This window comes from Mobula hypostoma, chromosome 17 (genome assembly GCF_963921235.1).
Source record: "Mobula hypostoma chromosome 17, sMobHyp1.1, whole genome shotgun sequence".
Classification (NCBI taxonomy): domain Eukaryota; kingdom Metazoa; phylum Chordata; class Chondrichthyes; order Myliobatiformes; family Myliobatidae; genus Mobula; species Mobula hypostoma.
Genome location: NC_086113.1, coordinates 11,633,348 through 11,651,746, shown reverse-complemented (window position 1 = coordinate 11,651,746; position 18,399 = coordinate 11,633,348).

Genomic DNA, 18,399 nt, shown 5'->3' with positions numbered 1-18,399 from the left:
ACAATGAAGGAAACCCTGAGATGGGGAACCTTCATTGCTGGCCAAAACACCAGCGGCGTACCGGGCAGCGGGTGTTACAACTTACCAATGTAAGGGAAAAGAGGCAGGCAAAGAATGGAAACACTTGCAGAGTGCAAAATGCAGATAGAAATGAAGTCTTGTTGCGTCGGAAGAGAAGGAACAGCTTTCTTTTGAAAGCGAAGTAAACAGGATCAAGAGACGGAGGTCTGGTATCCTAATAAATTCAGAATATATTGTTATTTCCATTCCACTGTATAAAACTGAAAATCCTCTTGTGTTCAATTATCTGTATCCACCTCATCCCCGAATCACACTGCAAAATCAGGTTCAGGCTTAGGTTAAGAACATGCATTTACCTCAAGAATATAGGGTTGCTCAAATATCTACACAATTAACATCACCATATCAATAAGTGTTATCATCAAGAGGTGTCAGTCATGTAGCAAATTTAGCTTCAGGGAAACAAAACAATTTGAATTATAGTGCGGTCTTTTTACATGCCTTCCTTTAAATTGGATAATGATGGGGCTTTTCATTAGGTTTCTTGTGGTGTAATAGATTACAATATTCACCTTTTGACCTTGGTGATAAATGCTTTAAGTGAAAGTGTGTGGCAACCTGGTCTCTTGGTGAAGACAAGGTAGTGAAATAACGGTAACTAACACTGTACTGCACGAAGACAAATATGCAACGCATAGGCTACGAGGGCAAAATACATCCGTGCCGCGGAGAAGCATTCAGAGGTCCCAACGCTGTATTTTTTTTGTCCTTTAAATAAACGCATACATTATAATGTAGCCGCAGCTCCTCATTTACATCACGTTATTTCTTTTATTCTTGAATGTGTACAAGCTTAATGATTCAATCATGCTTCTAACCTTTCAGGGAGCATTTGAATAGCAAAGACAAAGAAAACGCAGATAAGACTAACACGGGCAATTTCAGGTACATTTTAGGCGAACTGATTTTTCACATTGAGGTATTGCACACAGGAGGTCATAAGTTGTAAATTTTTGCTGAAATTATTCTCATTGATTTACAGCCTTTGCACACTTTGTGGATTATCTTCCTAAAAGACTGTTGCTGAATTAAACAGAAGGGAAGGAATCAAATATTTTAACGGGGGGGAGCCTTGGTTTAGAATAAGGCAGCAGGTGACCTACAGCTTGTTTGCCGGTGTGTTACTGCGTCTGAAGGTATTGGGACAATACACTGTATTTCTGTCTGTCTTTGTTAATATGTAATGCACATTCGGTACATACTCGCCGGGGTTCCGCTGCTAGGTCTGTAATTGGAATTCTCAACGACATAGAAACACAAATGAACGAAACGCCCTCACTGAACAAATCACCGAGATGATTGGTATTTCATTCTCGTAACCTGAGTTTCTTCATTTTAGCCCACTGAAAAATAAAAAGGGATTATGAAGATGCAGCCATTCTAACAGTGTAGCCTCACAGCATATAAAACATTGAAGGTGAACGGGTAAACCTCTCGACAGTGCAGCATAATCATTTTGCAAGAAACGCTCTCATGGAGCACTGCAATGTTTAGCCTCGTTGTTAATTGTCCCCTTGCCATTACCTGGAACTGTCAATTCTTCCAATGGCCAAACAGAGACCCGCTATGTTTGTGTTGCCCTGACACTGAAATGATTTCTGCCGTGGACCCCTGTTGTTTCTTCCCCCTGCCTGCCTTTGCCTGCCAGTCCTGACAGAGCTATTTAGACAGGATGAGTTCTGGAATGTCCATTATCAATGCCACCCAATAGCCACATAAAAGCTTCCATTTTCTTCCCCTGATAAGGAATCATACCGGTAGTGGCCGTTTATCATCCCGCATCGTTCCTCGCAAGTTGGGACAATCCCATTTGCCAGAGATCCCCCGTGTTCGTGGATTATGAAATTGGTCAGATTGAATAATTTTAGAGACAGGCCAGCACAGCGAGACTTCTAGCTACAGTATATCTTACAGTCGTGTCTGAAAGATGTATGGTACAAGTACTAAGAGACTACACACTGAGGAACCATCTATTGCAGCTTCAGGTCCCAGTGCTGGCAATTATTGGTTTTACTGAAGCTAGTGGGGCTTTCTGGTGAACTGTATCCTCTTTCCTCTCGCAGTCCCTTCCACAGGCTGCACTCTTAGCTTGTCGGCGTAAGTAGTTTCACCGCCAGTCTCCTTACAGTCGCAAATTACCTTCTGTAATCAAAGTGGACCGACAGAAAATGAAGCAGATTCCAGCATTCCAGCCGCACTGTGATCCATTGAACGTTTCCAGAACAAAGCGTGTCCAGTAAAAGCAAAGGACACTCTGACTGGCAGGTAACATTGGGAGTTCAGCTGACCACCTGAGACTCCAAACAAATGATCGGTTACTTTGCTCCCCACAGTACAGCCAGGAGTAAGTTGTATTCATATTAGAGATTTCTCTAAGTTGCAGTAATTTCTTCCCCTTCCCCATCTTTATTTTTTCATTCCCTATTCTGGCTCCCCCTTACCCCTTCTCCTCCTCACTTGCCCATCACCTCCCTCTGGTGCCCCTCCTACTTCCCTTTCTTCCATGGTCCACTGTCCTCTCCTATCAGATTGCTTCTTCTTCAGCCCTTCCACCTATCATCTCCCAGCTTCTTATTTTGGCCCTCTTCCCCCCACTCAGCTATAGGCTTTACCTATCATCTGCCAACTTGAGCTCCCTCCCTTCGCCCCCCCCACCTTCATAAGCTGACTAAGGAAGGACTGGGGGCAGCCCGCAAGTGTCGCCACACAGTCCTGCGCCAACATAGCGTGCCCCCAAAGCAACTCATACAAAGAAACCTGAGATCCATCTTCCCACAGGGAGCAGAACAACACAGCGCACACCCAAACAGAATAGAACAAGCAACAGCAAGACAAGTGCCTGTCCTCCCACCCACCTACAGACAGTCCTTCAACCCCGGTCACCATGGTAACGTAGCGGTTAGCATGACACTATTACAGCTTGGGGCATTGGAGTTCGGAGTTCCATTCCTGTGTCCCCTGTAGGAAAGTCAATAGACAATAGGCAACAGGTGCAGGAGTAGGCCATTCAGCCCTTCGAGCCAGCTCCGCCATTCACTGTGATCATGGCTGATCATCCACTATCAGTATCCAGTTCCTGCCTTATCCCCATAACCTTAGATTCCACCATCTTTAAGAGCTCTATCCATCTCTTTTTTGAAAGCATCCAGAGACTTGGCCTCCACAGCCTTCTGGGGCAGAGCATTCCATACATCCACCACTCTCTGGGTGAAAAAGTTTTTCCTCAACTCCGTTCTAAATGACCTACCCCTAATTCTTAAACTGTGGCCTCTGGTTCTGGACTCACCCATCAGCGGGAACATGCTTCCTGCCGGCAGCGTGTCCAATTCCTTAATAATCTTATATGTTTCAATAAGATCCCCTCTCAGCCTTCTAAATTCCAGAGTATACAAGCCCAGTCGCTCCAATCTTTCGATATATGACAGTCCCGCCATCCTGGGAATTAACCTTGTGAACCTACGCTGCACTCCCTCAATAGCAAGAATGTCCTTCCTCAAATTTGGAGACCAAAACTGCACACAGTACTCCAGGTGTGGTCTCCCCAGGGCCCTGTACAGCTGCAGAAGGACCTCTTTGCTCTTATACTCAAGTCGTTAGATTCTTTCCGTGTGTGCATGGGTGTCCTCCTGGAGTCCAAAGACGTACTGGTTAGTAGGTTCATTGATTATTGTCTTGTGATTTGGCTAGGGTTAAATTGGTGGGTGACGAGACTTGATGGGCTGAACGGGCCTGCTTCGTGCTATATCTCTAACTAACTAACTAACTAACTGCAGTAAAGAATTCATAAAAAGAAACTTAGCAAAGATTCAAAGTGCGTATGCAGTTTACGAACCTGAGAACCGTCTTCCCGCCGAGAAGCATGAAACAAAGAAAAACCATGGAACCTGTTCAAACAAAAAACATCAAACAGCGACAAAAAAAATTGTGCAAAAAACACAGAATATAACACATCAAAAGAGTCCTGGCATATTCAGTTCAGCTCAGTGTTCATTATTAGCAGGCTGCCCTGATTCATAAAAAATGTCCAAAATAGAACCAATGGAGCAACTAGAAACTAGACACACATCATTAATGTGAACTATAGAGTTTAGACTAATATATAATATAATAATATACAGAGCATTAGACTAGTATCCAAATAGTTCTTCTAAAATTATGAGTACAACAGAAACACAGGAAATCTAAATTGTGTCTTGCAAATGTCGGTCAGGCAGCATCTGTGGAGAAGACTAATATTCACACATTGGAGTTATTTATATTCCTTCTTTTCCCGTGTGTACGTTTCTTTATGGGTTACGAAGAAAAACAATGCCACATTTTAAATCTGTGCTGATCTGATAGTGCGAGGAGAGGAGAGTTCAGATAACCTTAGTGCTGTCAAAGATATTTCATAATCTTTAGTCGCTCTAGTGCCGTGTCAGAGAAAAGAGATTATTTTGTATCTTATGCAGGATATCATGATTTGGTTTGCAAAATTGCTATTAAAATGCCAAAATTACTATTTGTAGCTTTACAAACTGGGAAATGCATAATGTGGCATAATTCATTGTCAAAGCCCTTTCAGTTTTCATGCTTTATACCTTATTTTCCCATGCAATTGTCTGTCTAATGTTTATTGTGTTTAGTCCCCCAGTGGGTATAAATTGTGAAATAAACCATCCGACATGGCATCCTGAACATTCGTGTTTATCACCTGAGCCACAGATATATTTTACTTAACCATACTGCCTAAATACAGCCCGTTGACATAACGGTGCGTTGTGTTCGATGGTTTGATTCAGACTATAAGCCGCCTGGAAACTCCTATTGCTCAAATCTGATCTGTTTCCATTTGTCATTTCTAATGTGAACACGTCCTCAGACCTGAAGGTTGACCCAGTTTCACCAAGGGAAGCGGGTTGACGTTCCTCGTTTCCACGCAGCTAGGCCTGTTGTTTGGTTTGTCAAAATCGCGGCCTCAGTGGTAAGTTCCTGGTCCGATCTATTGAATACTGAATGTAAGGTGCAGTCATTGAGGGTGAGGGGAGGACAGGAAGTATTTCTCTGCCATGGCCACGCACACCTTCCGCATGAAGAAGCACGCGACAGCTGAGAGAAACAGGGTTTGGTGCATTTTCTGGTGCTCCAGGCCCTGCTCCCTTCGCACTGCTGCCGTTGGGAATGGGGTACAGGAGCCTTAGGGTCCACACCACCAGGTTCAGGAACAGGTATCACCCTTCAACCATCAGGCTCCTGAACTCACCTCAACCCATGAAGTCGCTTTTAGGATCTTACAACTCTGAACTGATTCTACAACCTATGGGCTCATTTTCAATGTCTCAAAGTAAATAAAGTAACAAACAAACAAACAAACAAACAAATAAATAAATAAATAAATATATGAACAATACTGAGAATATTCACTCTCAGTTATATTCATTTATTCAATCATCCATTAATCCATCCATCTATCTATTTGTTTATTTATTTATCTATCTATTTATTTATTATTGTTTTGCATAGTTTGTCTTCTTTAGCACATTGGCTGTTGTCTTCGTTTATGTGCAGTTTTTCATTGGTTCTATTGTGTTTCGTGGTTGTACTATGAATATCTGCAAGAAAACACACCTCAGGGTCAAATATGATGACAGCTACATGCTTAGGTAATAAATTTAGTTTGACCTTTGAACTTTGAGGTATTGCATATGGACTTGTGTTCAAGTGCAGGTGAATTGTGGTGGGAGGGGAGAGTCTGTGAGCAAAACCTGGAAATCAAGCTGGCAGTTTCACAAAAATGACAGGAAAAGGAATGAGGGAATAAAAACTTTTTTTTTGGGGGGGGGGGTAAACTTTACTTCAGAGATCTGCCTGCCGAATCTAGGAAGTACCCAGTAAGTGTTTGGAAACTGGAAATTCACGTCAGCACAGAAACAGTCCCTTTGGCTCATCTAGTCCATGCCAAACAGTTATTCTGCCTAGTACCATTGACCCATGCCTTGACCATAATTCTTCATATCTCTCCCATCCATGTACTTATCTAAACTTCCCTTAAGTGTTTTAATCAAACTCGCTTCTGACACTTCCACTGGCAACTCGTTCCACACTTGCACCACCGCCTTTAGTGAAGAAGCTCCCCGTCAGGTTCCCCTTCAATATTTCACCTTTCACTCTTAACCTATGACCTTTAGTTCTAGTCTCACCCAGTGGAAAAAAGCCTGCTTGCATTTACCCTACCTATCTCCCTCATAATTTTGTAAATACTGACAAATTGTCCCCTCATTCTCCGAGGCTCCAGGAAATAAAGTCATAACCTGTTCAACCTTTCCCTATAACTCCTGGCAAAATCCTTGTAAATTTTGTCAGTACTCTTTCAATCTTATTGTTACCTTTCCTGTTGATAGGTGACCAGAGTATAAAATTTCAATATTATACATTATAATAGATAAATAATGTATATATTATATATTACTAATATTTCAATATTATATATTACAGTATGTCCATAGCTTTACACCCGGATATGGAGAAATGTCTCATTTGACGGCATACATGCGTATAGTTAAACGACAATAAACTTGACTTGACGATTCAGAAAGGCAGCGTCTGTTATTAAGGACCCCCAGCACCCATGACATGTCCTTTTCTCATTGTTACCATCAGGTAGGAGGTACAGAAGCCTGAAGGCACACACTCAGCATTCCAGGAACAGCTTCTTCCCCTCTGCTTTCCGATTTCCTAAATGGACAATGAACACTATCTCTCTTTTTAAAAAATGTATATTATTTCTGCTTTTGCATGATTTTTAATTTATTCAATATAGGTATACTGTAATGGATTTAATTATTTATTTATTATTTTTTCTTCTATATTATGCATTGCCTTGAACTGCTACTGCTAAGTTAACAAATTTCATGACACACGTCGGTGATAATAAATCTGATTCTGAAATATAGGACGATATATTTTTAATTAATTGCGTACTGAAGTAATAGGTACATTTGATTTTCCTCCATCGAAGCAGTGATTACGGTTTGCTTTGTTCACCCAGTTGTCGTACATGGAAATGACACTGACTGTTTGTGACCCCTGAAGTGTTGCATTGCTTTGAAAGCAGCTCAGCAGATGATGTGCTGGCAGTTAAGATATTCTGATGCATTCACTGCAGCTCCGGAAAAAAAATTATATCATCAAGAACTGTCTACAGATTTATTATAATTAAGTAAAAAGGTAAGCTGATATACCCAAATACAATCTGAAAAAGGAATTCTGTGTGCTCCCACAGGCACACTCCACAGTATCTATAGCTTACTCAGTTCTGTTTGCAGCCTTTCAATATTAATATAAAGCTCTGAGCCACAGTGCGTTTATCTAATCTCACTGCGAAGACATCTCAACAACGCATCTATCTGTAATGTCTGCCTAAACACCAATTAGTGAGTTTTATGATCTTTCCCCAATTCAAAATGCTTGAAATATTTTCACAGTATCTGTCATTCGATCATCTTGCTGTGATGAAAACGCTTGCAAACACAGAGAGCTTCACAGAGGTTCTGTCAATCAGGGCTCAAGGCGTATGTACTCAAAGACACTTTTCATCTCAGCTGTTTTATTCCACATTAAAAGGACTGTCAATCTCCATCTAGGGAATGGCTTTTAGATGATGTGTCATACTTTTCTCGATCCAGTCACATTCTGTCATCTGGTTATTTGTTTTTTTTTCCCTCTTGGTGCTGGTACTGATGAGACAGGGTATGCTCAGCCTTCTTATGAAATCAGACCTTAAATGTCACATCTGAGTTTTAAACTGCATGAGTTTTGGAAAATGAGCTTTCTCTGTGTGTACGGCCAAGCTGACATACACAAATTATTTGAAATAAATTGGCACAGAGGCATGAATATTGTTTCAGCCAATTCCCCGTCACTCAATTTCATGCTCTGTTCTCCTGCAAGTTCCGACTCTTCGGAAGATCCACAGGTCCTGACAGCGCTCCGGTCTGATCATCAGCAGAACGCTTGGCCACCGTGCGCTCAATCCTTCCTTCTCTTGACAGGTCCTTCATAGCAGAGGTCTTTATATTGAGTGGGACAGGAGGTGACTTGTTGCTCCCTAGCTTTGGTGGTTGTGGGCAAACCTGGGAAGCAATCACATCTGTAGTTGGAGACTCACTAGGGAGATTTTTGGTCTGTTTTTGTGTGTTGCATGTACTCATTAATGCTGTTCAGGACTTGTGAATTTAAACCACCAAATTTCAGCTTAATTTTAAGGTAAGTACCTATCCCCACTCCAAATATGCAAAAAAAAAACTGTAAAAAACTTACCTCTGGCATTCCTCGTATACTTCCCTCCAAACATGCTGAAAACCTTAGGATCTCTGATAACTCTCTGAGGGTGGCCTGGTAGTATATTGCTTAATCTATTACAATGCCAATGATCTGGGTTCAATTCCGCTGCTGTCTGTAAGGAGGTTTGACCTTCTCCCCGTGACTGCAAGGATTTCCTCTTGGTGTTCTAGTTTCCTCCCACATTCCGAAGATGTACAGGTTGGTAGGTTAATTGGTCACATGGTGTAATTGGGCCGTACTGGCTCGTTGTGCCAGCAGGGCCTGGTACCATGCCGTGTCTCTAAAAACAAAATGTAATTCTATTGCAGGTACATCAAGCTCTATGTAACATTCCATCAGCTCCGCTTTCCTCCCACATTCCAAAAACAGATGGATTAGTAAGAGTTAGTAAATGATGGGCACGCTATGTTGACTACAGAAGCATGGCGACAGCTGTGGGCTACTCCCAGCACATCCTCGGACTGTGTTGGTCAAGGACACAGCCAACGGCATTTCACTGTATGTTTCGATATAGCTAAATAAGGATAAAATGATCTAATGTAAACTAATATAATTTAATTTTTCTTCACACCATTAATATGGAAAACCAATGGAAATGTCTTGAAGGCATATTCACCCCTAGGTTATGACACTGAGCAAAAATACACTAAAGCCCAGCTATACTACTCTGCCTCATGGGACAGGGAAATAAATGCAATATTTTTGATCTTTCTGTTGGACCTTATGTGGATCATGATGAAGTGCAGGTGAAATAATCTTAGAGTCAGAGGGGACCATAGCACTGAAACAGGCCAGTTGGCCCATCCTGTCTGTTCCAAACTATTACTCAGCCTAGTCCCACTCACCTGGACAATAGCTCTTTGTACCCCTCCCATCCACGTACAGTACTTATCCAAACTTCCCTTAAATGTTGAAATTGAACTTGCATCCACCATTTTGCTGGCAGCTCATTCCACACTCTCACTGTCCTTTGAGTGAAGAAGATTCCCCCTCATGTTCCTTTTCAATACTTCACCTTTTATCCCTAACCTACTCACTATAGTGGCAGCAGAAAGTAATCGCAGAGGCCTCTCAATCAACACCAAGAAGACAGAAAGCGTGGTCATCTCCAGAAAGACAAACATCCCACAATGTGTGATCAAGATCGGAAATACAAACATCAAACAAGTCAACAAATTCAAATATCTTGGCAGCCTGATAACAAGTGATGGCAGGTGCGACACAGATATCAAATACAGAATAGCAATGGCAAAAGAAGCTTTCCAAAAAATGAAGACCATATTAGCAGACAGAAAGATGAGCACGTACACTAAAAACAGAATACTGCAGTGCTACATTTATTCCATCCTGACTTATGGAAGTGAATGCTGGACCATTTCCCCAGCAATGGAAAAGAGACTAGAAGCAGCTGAATTATGGTTCTACAGGAGAATGTTAAAAATATCATGGACCACACACACATCAAATAAAGAAGTTCTCAGAAGAGCCCAAGCAGTTCGATCACTCATACCAACAATAAGAGAAAGACAACTCAGATTCCTAGGACACATCATGCGGAAAGATGAACTAGAAAAACTCATGCTCTCTGGAAAGATTAAGGGGAGTAAACCTAGAGGAAGTCCTCGGCTTATGTACATCAAAAGCATAGCAGATGGCTACACATTGAGGAAATGGAAGTCATCCAAAGAACGAAGGATAGATCTATATGGAAAACCATGGTCACCGACGTCCGCATCGGATATGGTACCTAGATAGACAGGTACCTAGATAGACAGGTACCTAATACCTCAGTTCTAGTCTCACCTAACCGCACAGGAAAAAGCCTGCTAGTATTTACCCGTTTGAATCCCCTCATAATGTTACGTACCTCGATCAAATGTTCCCTCATTCTCCCCACTCCAGGAAATAAAGTCCTAGCCTGTGCAACCTTCCCCTAAAACTCAGGTCTTCAGGTCCCCAGCGAGATCCTCATAATTTTTCTCTGCATTCTTTCAATCTTATAGAAAATGATGAGAAAACAGGTTGAGAATCAGATGTCACTACAGCAAGAGGTAATTGTCAAATTGTCAAATTACATACCCTGACCATATTGCTTTAACATTCTTCTTGTAATTCTGGTGCTGATACTAACGGAAGCTGCCTGTGTGTAAACGTCGTGCTATAATCATATTCCACCACCAATTATGTCATTGCGGACTCCTCAATAGGGAGGCGCATGTTAGACATGGATTCACTTGGCGATCTCCATTAGAAATGTGGGAGGTGGTTGCTGTAATAAAAATGGCAAGAACATAGGATGAAAATTGGACATGAGATGAGGAGTAAGCTGTACAGCCCTTTGAGAGCAACTGTGGCGGATGCATGAATTTCTAATAATTGTGGTTATTTATTTTACTTACTTACTGCCCATTATGCCTCTGGCGTTTAGGGCAGCAATGAAGGTCCTCCATCTCTGGTGGTGTTCAGGGCTTCCTTTGTCATGTCAGTAGCTTCCTCTCTGTTTTCACGATTGAGTGTCATGCAAGTCTCAGGTGGATACTCAGGAAAACGGTCTCATTCTGATGTCGGAAGTTTGTCCATTGCAATTCCTGTACAGTTTTGTTTTACGAATCAAGGTTGTTAGCCCTGAGCTGAACCTCTGAACCTGAAGGACTGGTGGACCACTCTTAGTCTGGACTCTACCCTTTGACCTGTTTGGCCTACCAAAAGCCAAAGCACAAGGCCTGACTCGAACCAACATAGCTCTCCAGGTCACTGAGGCACACAAACCTTCAAATCCTATGACTAGGTTGTGGTCCGCTGGGAGGATTTTGTGTGTTGCTTTGGATTTCCAGCATCTGCAGAATTTCTTGTGTTACAGATATCCCTTTCCTAATCAAGTCATGTAGAATCCATTATTAATTACTAAGCAGCACATTCACAGTAGAGACTTAGACCTAAAGGAACTTGATTCGGTGACTGGGCATTAACAGAACACTCTGCCCCATGCTTGGGGGAAGACTTGTGCATTGTTTTCCTATCAAGCTTATGACCTACCAAGAGCCAAAGCATAGAGCCCTGATTTCAGCCAACAAAGCTCTCCGTTTCATTGAGGCATGCAAGCCTGCAGATCACAACAAGGTTGTGGTCCTCTTGAGGGTTTATTTATTTTGATGAGAAGCTTATCTCCAGTCCCAGTTTATCAGTACAGTAGTTTAAAGCTCCTGTCTAACTCTACGTGTGAGGAGAGTGTGGAGCTTGTCCTGTGCCCTCCTGATATTCCTCCCACAGGAAACAGCACCAAAATGCAGATTACCTCAGTTCCTGTTTGTGCACAAATTGGCTGCCACCTTTGTCTATATGTCTCTAGTGACTCGACGTCAAAAGTAATTCTTTGTACTTTAGACGACTGAACCCAGGAGCGGAGGAATGACAGACTCCCATGTAGAGACAGAAACAACAGTGTATTCATAGAACATCGGTGGCTTCATGAGATGATTCATTCTCAAAACACACAAGGACCTGCAATAAGTCCTAATAGAAAGTCCGCTTTAAATAATCACAGTGCGCGGAAAACCCACGCAGTCAAAATGAACTCGACAAGATTAACAGAAAGCACAAGGGCATAATAACTCTAGATAAGACAACAATTAACAAATAGAGGTGCACAGGCCTGAAGGATACATAACACACACACAAAATGCTGGAGGAACTCGTCAGGTCAGGCAGCATCTGTGGAAATGAATGAACATAAGAAACATAAGAAATAGGAGCTGGAGTCAGTTGGCCACCTGGCCCGTCGAGCCTGCTCCACCATTCAATAAGATCATGGCTGATCTGGCCATGGACTCATCTCCAGCTACTGCCTCTTCCCCATAACCCTCAATTCCCCGACTATGCAAAAATCAATCCAACCTTGTCTTAAATATGTTTACTGAGGTAGCTTCCACTGCTTCATTGGGCAGAGAATTCCACAGATTCACCACTCTCTGGAAAATCAGTTCCTCCTCACTTCCATTCTAAATCTACTCCTCTGAATCTTGAGGCTATGTCCTCCCCTAGTTCTGGTCTCACCTACCAGTGGAAGCAACTTTCCTGCCTCTATATTATTTATCCCTTTCATAATTTTATATGTTTCTATAAGATCTCCTCTCATTATTCTGAATTCCAGTGAGTATAGTCCCAGGCGACTCAATCTCTCCTCATAGTCTAACTCCCTCAACTCTGGAATCAATCTGGTGAACCTCCTCTGCACTGCCTCCAAAGCCAGTATATCGTTTTTCAAGTAAGGAGACCAGATCTGCACACAATTCTCCAGGTGCGGCCTCGCCAGTACCCTATACAGTTGCAGCATAACCTCCCTGCTCTTAAATTCAAACCTCCTGGCAATAAAGGCCAACATCCCATTTGCCTTCTTGACAGCCTGCTGTACCTGCAAACCAACCTTTTGTGATTCATGCAAAAGCATTCCCAAGTCCCTCTGCACAGCAGCATACTGCAATTTCTTATCAGTCTGAACAGTCAATGTTTATCCTCCTCATTTCATATATCTCTCTTAAGAGAGATTTCTATCTCTCCTTATGCACAAAACTGTATTTTCTTTCCTTCTTCTTGAAGTCATGGACTCCCCATTGAAACACTTCCTTGGGACCAAGTGCCCTCTATTATAATATTGAAAAAGCCATCATTCACTCTTGAGTATGGACAGTTAAAGTTGGCAGGGTGATTTATCAAGTCTGCTTAAGCTGGTGCAAATCGTAACAAAAGTCAGTAAACTCCAACCAATTTAGACTTCTAACCCAAGAATACTCGAAGGCTGGGCCCGATGGCTGAAGCTGAAGAACTGCAAGTCTGCAAGTCTACTGGGGGAAGTTGAGGCTTCTTCTCCTGCTCCTTAATTCTTCCACCGATGGACTTACCAGCTCTTTACTTCACCTCTCCCCGTCTCCTGGTTTCACCTTGTGTTTCCTCCTCCCCTCTCCCTACGTTCTTACTCTGACTTCTTATCTATTTTTTCCAGTTCTGAAGAAGGGCCATGGCCTGAAATGTTGACTGTTTTCTCTTTTCCACAGATGCTACCTGGCCTGCTGAGTTCCTCCAGCATTTTGTATGATTTGCTTTGATTTCCAGCATCTGCAGATTTTCTCTGGCTAATGGGTGTTATTTTATCAGTTCAGTTTTGTGATCAAGTTATCTTTTCTTTGTAATATTTGTATTAAAGCTCTTTCCCAACAATCTAATTAATTAGAGATACAGACCCTTCTGGCCCTCTGAGCCACACGGACTAGCAACCCACTGATTTAACCCTAGCCTAATCACAGGACAATTTACAATTTACCTATCACCACAATAGGTCTTCAATGGATGCAGTCTCACTGGATCTCCATTTGGCCTTAGATCGTTGGACGATAGCAATGCCTATGTCAGGCTGCTGTTTATTGATTACAGTTAAGTGTTCAACACAATTATACCCTCAGTCCTAATCAACAAGCTCCAAAACCTGGGCCTCTGTACCTCCCTCTGCAACTGGGTTCTTGACTTCCTCACCGGGAGACCATATAAATAACATTTCCTCCTTGCTGACAACCAACCCTGCCAGACCGCAAGGATGTGTGCTTAGCTCACTGCTCTACTCTATCTACACCCACAACTGTATGGCTAGGCACAGCTCAAGCAGCCTCTATAAATTTTCCGACAACACAAATATTGTTGGAAGAATTTCAGATGGTGACGAGGAGACATATAGGAGCGAGATAGATGAGCTGGTTGATTGGTGTCGTAACAACAGTAAGACCAAGGAACTGATTGTTGACTTCAGAAATAGTATGTCAAGGGAACACACACGGGTCCCCGTCTAGGGATCAGTAGTGGAAAGGGTGAGCAGTTTCAAGTTTCAGGATGCCAACATCTCTGACGATCTATACTAGACAAAATATATTGAAGCAATTACAAAGAATGCACACCAGCAGCTATATTTCCTTTGGCGTTTGAGGAGAATTGGTACGTAGGTCACCAAAGACATTTGTAAATTTCTACAGATGTACCATGGAGAGCATTCTAATTGATTGCATGACTATCTGGTATTGAGGGGGTACTGCACAGGATTGGAAAAAGTTGCAGAAAGTTGTAAACTCAGCCAGTTCAATCATGGGTGCTGGAGGACGCCAATGTTGATTGCATTTTGTGTGTGTCACCCAATCCCATGTTGCCCAGATACCTGTATCCACAGGAATCACCAAACACAGTCTGTGGCAGGTGACTTGGATCAAGTAGAACTCCCTCAGAATGATGCCAAGTTTCAGACAACTCATGTCTCACCTCTTCCTCTCCACTTTCACTCAAAAGTGAATGAGCCACGCATCAAAAATGGCCCATACCCATGGCAGCAGGTATCTTACAACCGGACTACAATCAAACTCCAGAAACTCCCATGCAGCCAGCTGACTCACTCACTATAATCATTGGGGAACCACTTCACAGAAGTACTAAAATAATCCGAATCAGGATCAGAATCAGATCTAATATCACTGTATGTTGTGAAATTTGTTGTCTTCAGCAGCATTACAATGCGGTACATAATAATATAAAAAACCCATAAATTACCGTAAGTATATTCTGTGTATATTAAATAGCTAAATGAAATAAGTAGTGCAAAAATAAAAATAAAAGGTAGTGAGCTAGCGTTCATAAGTTCAATGTCCATTCAGAAATCAGATGGCAGAGGGGAAGAAGCTGTTCCTGAGTCATTGAGTGTGCGTCTTTATGCTCCTGTATCTCTTTCCTGATGGTAGCCATGAGAACAAGGCGTGTCCTGGGTGATGGGGGTCCTTAATGAAGGATGCTGCTGTTTTGAGTCATCACTCCATGAAGATGTCCTGCATATTACAGAGGCTAGTGCCTATGGTGAGGCTGACTAAGTTTACAACTCTCAGCTTACTTTGATCCCATGCAGTGGCTCCCACCACCAACACCAGACGGTGTTGCAGCCAGTTAGAAAGCTCTCCGCGGTACATCTGCAGAAATTTGCGAGTGTCGTTGATGACCTATTAAATCTCCTCAGACTCCTAACGTACCTTCCTTGTAGATGCATCTATATGTTGGTTTCAGGAGAGGACCTCAGAGATATTGACACCCTTGAAATTGCTCATTCTTTCCACCTCTAATCCCTCTACGAGGACTGGTGTGTGCTCCCTTATCTTACCCTTCCTGAAGTCCACAGTCAGTTCTTTGGTCTTACTGACATTACGTGCAAGGTTGTTGTTACCGTGACTCCACTCAACTAGCTGATATACCTTGCTCCTGTACACCCTCTCGTCAGCATCTGAAATTCTGCCAACAATGGTTGTGTCATCGGATATCATTTGAGTTGCGCCTAGCCACACGTTTATAAGAATACCACACTGGAGTTGCAAAAAAATGCACTGATGGCTTTTTAAAATTTCACCTTTGACCTTTTATGGTTAGAGCAGAAGTTAGTCACAGTAAATGACATAATCAACAGTATGTGAAAAAGTCCAGAGGATAATATTGCTGAAAGGTTATCGAGCAATTGTCTGTTAATGTTAGGACAGGGCTTGTGCTTTACTGAGTAGCTTTAAATGCCTAGTTTCAAAGACCTTTGGGCAGGTCTGTCTTCTGAGCTGTGCTCTGCCATTGGGCACTGGCCTATGCAAAATGCAAGTTAGGGTGCAGGAAATGGCCAGTTGATCAGGCAGTGTTAGTGCAGAAGGCATAACTGAGATTATTACAGATGGATAATCGATACTTGAAATGGTCAGCTCTGATACAGAGAAAATTAGATATCTGAAAATGGAGAAATTAATGTTGAACCTGGAAAGCTGCAGGGGGTTTGGATAGAAGATGAGATGCTGTTTCTCAGACTTATATTGGGTACCATTAGAACAAATGGGCACGGACAGTTAAATTGGAGTGGTAATGGATGGAGAGTTTAGATGACAGACCAACGCAAATTCTGTATTTCACAGATATTACGCATTCCTTTGTTTTGCTCCCTCCCTCTTGAAATGACTTTGTTAACTTTCAGAATTAAATGGTGAAAATTGGTAAAGAAATAACATGCTTTCATCAGTCAGAGGGCAGCATCAGCAGTTTATCACATGGTAACTGGGCCCTCACCCTACTGGAGATTGCCCTTTCTCTTTTGTACCTTCCCTGCTCTATCAGGAAATTAAAACTAACTTGTTATTTTTCTACCCCAGTTCCGAGAAAGGGTCTTCTACCTGAAACATTAACTCTGCCTTTCTTACCATCTCACCAAATGTTTCTATAATCTGTGTTTTTTTTTACACTATCTTTGATCTGTTGTTACTTGCCTTTAAACAAAACTTAAAAGTTAACTATTAGGGCACATCAGGATGGAAGACAAATATACTGTATTCCACAGTGTAGTTTCAATACTGAGGATTATCAAAGTAGAGGTGTCTGATTTCAGTAGACAATGATACAGGGAATCTTGATAATTGTTAAGGAGAATGAATATTAAATGAGGAGTTAATCCTGAACAAGCAAGCAAAACTTTCACTGATAGAGATCCAGGCAGGGAAGACAGGTTTTTAAATCAGAATAGAAGTTCTGGAAACCCTCAGCAGATCAGTCAGCATTTTTGGAAGGGAAAATAACCAGCAGGTCAGGCAGCATCTGTGGAAGAGGAAATGCTTGGCAGGTCAGGCAGCATCTGTGAAAGAGGAAAACTCAGAAGGTTAGGCAGCCTCTGTAGAAGAGGAAGCAGAAATTATGTTTCAGATCCATCAGAAATGATGAAGGCTCTTTGATCTGAACATCCCTCAGACTGAACATCAGTTCTATTGAAAGGCCTTTGACACAAAACGTTATTTCTGTTTCACAGATGCTGCCTGACCCGTTGAGTATCCAGGATTAGCTATTTTTATCTGATTTCCAGTATCAGCAGGTTTTTAAAAATTTTCAATGAATGTAATTTGTTTTCTCTTCCAGTTTAGATTAGATTGGATTATGAGGACATGCCTTTTATTGTCATTTAGTAATGCATGCATTAAGAAATGATACAATATTCTTCCGGTGTGATATCACAGAAACACATGACAGACCAAGACTGAAAAACTAACAAAAACCACATAATTATAACATATAGTTACAACAGTGCAACAATACCATAACTTGATGAAGAACAGGCCATGGTCACAGTAAAAAAGTTCAAAGTCTCTCGAATGTCCCACATCTCATGCAGATGGGAGAAGGAAGAAAACTCTCCCTGCCATGCCCAACCACAGTCCGACTCTGAGACGTCCGAAAAATTCGAGCCTCCGATCAGCCCTCCGACACCGAGTACCGAGCACCATCTCTATCCGAACCCTTCAACCTCGGCCTCAGTTGCCAGCAGCAGGCAAAGCCGGGGACTTTGGGTCCTTCCCTCCGGAAGATTCTCGATCGCGCAGTAACAGCGGCAGTGAACTGGCATTTCAGAAATTTCTCCAGCTGTTCCTCTGTGCTTTCACGTCTGTCTCCATCAAATCAGAATTGTCCACGGCCCCTATTTAACAGATACGATATCGTTTCACCAGAGAGCTGCACGCGCTGCGTCGCGCTGCCTTCTTCTCCTCCCAGTTTGAGAAGAAACAAGGTATGGAAACAAGGGATTGCCTCAGCCCAAGTGTCTAAGTAAAAGGAACAATATTAAAAAATGGACCTTACAAAGCACACAACTTCTTAACTTACACAAGTAAATAAAACAGCTATCATAATATTAAGTATTGGACTGCTCAAGGTCATTATTAACAACTTGTTTCACTGTTACAATCATTCTTCTTATTAGCATTTCATTCTATCGAACCTATGTTTCTTCACAGACTGCTGTATAATAGAGCTTCCACCGGGACCAGGTAAAGAGTTTGTTATCACATTTGTCATTGTACCGCACACGCGCGCATGCACGCACTCACGTGCACACACACACACTCGTGCGCACGCACGCACACATACACACACATGCACACACACACATCCAGACAAATACACATA